This window comes from Pelophylax lessonae, assembly GCF_965119305.1.
Source record: "Pelophylax lessonae genome assembly, chromosome: 6".
Taxonomy (NCBI): Eukaryota; Metazoa; Chordata; class Amphibia; order Anura; family Ranidae; genus Pelophylax; species Pelophylax lessonae.
The window spans coordinates 244,729,931-244,734,697 of NC_138773.1; the positions used below are offsets into that span (position 1 = coordinate 244,729,931).

At 38.5% G+C, this 4,767-nt stretch overlaps 1 pseudogene across 1 annotated transcript; it reads right to left on the reverse strand.

Moving 5' to 3' along the window:
• Window positions 1-3,678: 3,678 nt before the first annotated feature.
• On the reverse strand, window positions 3,679-4,480 carry LOC309557443 (serine/threonine-protein phosphatase PGAM5, mitochondrial-like; annotated as a pseudogene). Its single transcript has one exon. The product of its transcript is annotated as a serine/threonine-protein phosphatase PGAM5, mitochondrial-like (transcript).
• Between the last annotated feature and the right edge of the window lie 287 nt (window positions 4,481-4,767).

Genomic DNA, 4,767 nt, shown 5'->3' on the forward strand with positions numbered 1-4,767 from the left:
ACCAATCAGCTTCCAGGTTTTATTGCAAAAGCTTAATTGAATAAGTTGAAGTTAGAAGCTGATTGGCTACCGTACACAGCTACACCAGATTGTAAATGCTCCGGTTTTAGTAACTCTCCTGCAAAGAGTCACTGGGATAGAATGCGAAGACAAAGTGTAGTAATATAGAAAACAATAAGAAAAATAATTTAACTAGGGTTTTAATTTTAGGGTCCATGCACACTGGCCCTAAAAATCGCTGCTTCTGCAGGAGTTTTGCGTTTTGCCTGTAGAAGCAGCTCATTGTTATCCATGCACATTACAATGTTTAGAGACTTATTTTAAGCTCAACATTTAGAGCCAGGAAAAAAAAAAACCCTTCTGTTTTGCGTTTTTGAGTGTAGCTTTCTGGCAAAAAGAAATGTTAAACACTCCTAAACTCCTGTACAAAAAAAAAACGCTCTATATGAGCATTTTTTTCGGCCAAAAGAACTTGCCTTTTTTAAGCCAAGCGTGCTTGGACCCTAATTGTGTGCAAATCCAAAACTCCAAATCCTCTAAAATATCTCTAATTAAACGATTTGTAAACTGGTATCGCAGAGGAAAGATACATTGACCCTATTTATTATTATTTGTTTTTTTTATTGATAATTGTGATTCCTAAAGTTTGCATTCTGCTGATTCTTTCCTATAAAATAAACAATAAAAAAGGTAATTTGGCACAGACGACTGTTATTTGATTACAATTAATAGATAATTATGGGCTCGTGCCCAGGTCTATCCAGTAGTCTACTTTTTGTCCAGTTTACCAAATAACTCAGAATAACAGTCTGTACTTGGAATAAATATTAAAAAAGCATGTGAACCAAATGGGCAGTTTGCAAAATTTATAGATGCATTTTCCCAAACCGGTGATGAAGTCTGCAAAAATAATGTAAAAAACCACATGCTTGGCAGGTTACAAAAAATTTGTTTCTACTACGATCAATTTACTCAAATCTTGGATCCTTCCTCTGGGAATGATTTTCTAGTCATCTGTACTGAAGGGAAAAAACGCTGCTCCAGGTGAGTGATGGTAGCTTGGAGGTGGAATATCCCACAGAGTGCTAGCCCCGGCCCGCCTCCGTGGAAAACTTGTAAGAAAAGAAACGGCCGCACGTCCAGGAATTCCAATTGCCTTTAATCTCCAAAGTGCTAACAAAGTGATGACACCAAAGACACCAACATAGGGTCACGTAGACGCGTTTCACACATACATCTTGTGCTTAATCTTTACCTTTACCATGCACTTTGGAAATTAAAGGCAATTGGAATTCCTGGATGTGCGGCCGTTTCTTTTCTTTCCAGTCATCTGTGCTTCTCTTTAGTAACTGATTTTGAGTATCTGCAGGTGGCTCTTGCTGTCTTCATATTTTCCTTCTGTGACTCATCTCCAAACCCCCTCCAGTTTCCAATCACTTTTTCTCTGAGTTTGCATCTGTTTCCCAGTTTCTGGAAGTTATTCTATCACTGTTCCCCAAATCTTTCACCCTCTCATTTACCCTCCTTGTTGGAATATTCACCCCCACCCCCATCCTGGAGCAAATTGTACCATGCTTCATAGGGGTTTTTAGCCTTCCTCTGGATCAGCTGTAAGAATAGAATTGTGGAGGTTTTCTATTTATTTCCTTTTTCTATGTAGCTATGTGACTTTCCCCAGCTAAAATGATACATAGGGACTATTCCAATTCCAGCCTATGCTTTTATTTTAGATTTTAATAGCAGAAATTTGACTTTTTGCTTCTGTTGTTCCCCGTTAGAACATTAAATCAAGAGATAAGCTATCCAAATCACCACATGAGTATCAAAGTTTCTTATTTATTATTTCCAAGGAGTAAAATGTTCCATAGAGAAACCGAATCTAACGCGTTTCAGTCAAACGATGACCTTACTCCTAACTGGTTACATAAAAATGACAAAACAATTATATAGCCACACTTCAGTCTGACACACCTCCAGTAATTACCAAATTAATTGTACCTGTTTGGCCTAACTGTATATATAATCTATATATATATATATAATCAGAGTGGGACGATTGCCACAAAACTGAGGGTGTTCTTTTATGCAAACACCAACTTCAGCTAAAAAGTTGTTACTTCTCCCTGCCTATACCTCCCTACTGACCAATCACCTTGATAGGCCTCACCAGTTATTGCTCAAAAATTGTAAGCAGGATAGGCAGACCAAAGCTATCAACTTCCTAATTAAGTTTGTCTTGATAAAAAAAAAAAAAGCACTGGGCTATTCTACAATTGAAACTCAGCTTATTAGGAAATGACAAATACAATCTGGTAATATATCTCAAATTAGCAGAGAATTTGTGAGTATGAGTGGAATGGTGTGATGTGCTATGGTAAACATATAAACGCATCCCTTAAAGCGTCAATAAACTCACATCATAAAAAAACTATCAATAAATGGTGTATTACATGCTGTTCATACTCACTCAGTCACTATGCGATTCGTTTTCTGTATTCTGCAGAAAACCTGGTTGATCCTGCTGCTCTCTATCTCTTCTGTCAAAGTTCCCATTTCAGCTAGGGATTTTGCAGCTGTGGTGGCAACTCTGCACATGCTCCGTTTTCAGTGTGTTTCTACCCTATCACATCTGAGCAGCTCATGTGTCACACATGTGAGTGTATACGTAGTGGTAAATGACAGTCCACTCCCCCCTCCTCCTCCATGCCAATAACTAGCTAAACACAATGTGGGCTGGATATTACATGTTGATTAATGGTGGCTTCCCCTCCCTCTCATTCTAAGACCTAGGCTAAAGGGGCCTGACACAGCCTGTGGCTGGCAGAAATCTGCCCACACCATGTTGTTTCCAAAAAATAATAAAGATTAGATTTCAAATATATATTTAAAAGCCAATGTATTTATTTATTTATTTATTTTTATTTTTTTAACTACATTTATTTAAATTTGCCATTTACAAATGTCACCAAGCACAGGATTAAATACATAAGTGATACAAGACAATAAATAGGTAGAAAATTACTAGAGCAATGGTTCTTAACCTTGTTGGAGGTACTGAACCCCACCAGTTTCATATGCGCATTCACCAAACTCTTTATAATTGGAAAAATAAAATATGATTTTTTCAAATTCAAAACATAGGTATATATTTATACATAGGTGCACAAAATGAACAAAACCATTAAGAACAAAGAACAAAACCATTAAAACATGATTTTCACACAAAAACAAATACATAATAATGAATATTTACTGCAAATCAGTGTGACTTCTGCTGTTGTCTTTCAGAGACTAGTTCAGAAATTACCTCCCCCGAACCTGTGAGACTGACTCACCGAACCCCTGGGGTTCGATCGAACCCAGGTTAAGAACCACTGGACTAGAGTGTACAGAAAATTTTAGGCAATAGTGCATCATTCACTTAAAGTGCAGCTCCACCATTTTTTGTAGTAAATTAGGAATTGTGTTGCCCATCGTTGCAGTCACCATACTTTCTATATTGCAGTTACATCCACCATACCTTCTATATTACAGTTACATCCATAGTGCCAACTGAAGAAAAAAAGTTTAATTTTATCACCACATATGTTAAACAGTATCTTTCATCAAGTCTATTTTGGTTTGGTTTGTAATGATCCTGATCTCTGGCTTTGCATACATTTTTCAGCATCATCCAGATTAGCAACTGAGTTTTGAAGCAGGCATATACCCGGCATCACCACACAATCTTAGAGTTACATGACCATTGTGGTGAATGACAAGTTCAGTAATGCTGCCATGATTCAGATCCATACATAGCCAAGCTTCAGGAGGCAGCTGAAGAGCCCAGCATACAATATAGCGGATAACATTGTCATGGCAAACTATGATCTCATAGCTTTCGTCTCTCTGTTCACAGTCGGCACGGTGAATAAAGCTTCTAAAAGCAGATTCTATGCGAGGGACATCATCAAAATACACAACATCCGGTTTCCAGTCATGGCTTGGTGGATCTGGTCTAATGGGGGCCCCTTCTCTTAGCAAGTCAGAACCAGTGCTTTTCATACTCTGCGGATGCTGTCCAATTATTTCTGAGGTCTCTTTGGCCCTTTGCAGCGTAGAGTAGGTCATCTCATTGTAGGTGAAACCCAAGTTAGAAAGGAACTGACCAGTTAAATTAGCCTGCTCACGACCAAGTGGTGTTAGAACCCTTTCAGAGTCAGTTTCACCAGCCACATTGTATTGTCTATGGCGAACAAGAAAGATATGATGTCTGGCTTTTGCTTCATATTTCTGTAGCTGGCTTTTCAAGTCGTCCTCTTTATTGCCCTTTAGGTCATTTAGATTGATCAGAGACATTGGTCCCAGTTGGGGTCCCAGCGCCTGGTGAAGGCTGGAGGCCATTGCACAGCACCTACACTTGAGTCTTCCCCATTGTGCTTTAAAACCGCTGCAGCAAATAGTGCGGCTCCACCAGCCAGACAGCCCTGCGTAAGAACATAGTAACTGCTTAACAAACTAACACCTTAAAAGCCAATTTAAAACAGTTTATTGGTAATATTGATTGGCCCCATTCACACACTGCGTTTTTATACATACAGTTTTGTGCATTTAAGAAAAATAAAGTTAACAGTGTCAAAGAGCAATGTACCACAGCTATCTGTACATAAACGCAGTTAGTCGCAGTACAAAGAAAAAATAAACACTTGCTTTACAAAGGCAAGAATTTCCTACCGCAGCTAAACGCTGCCGCATGTAAACGCAAGTTATTCGCATGTAAACGCAATG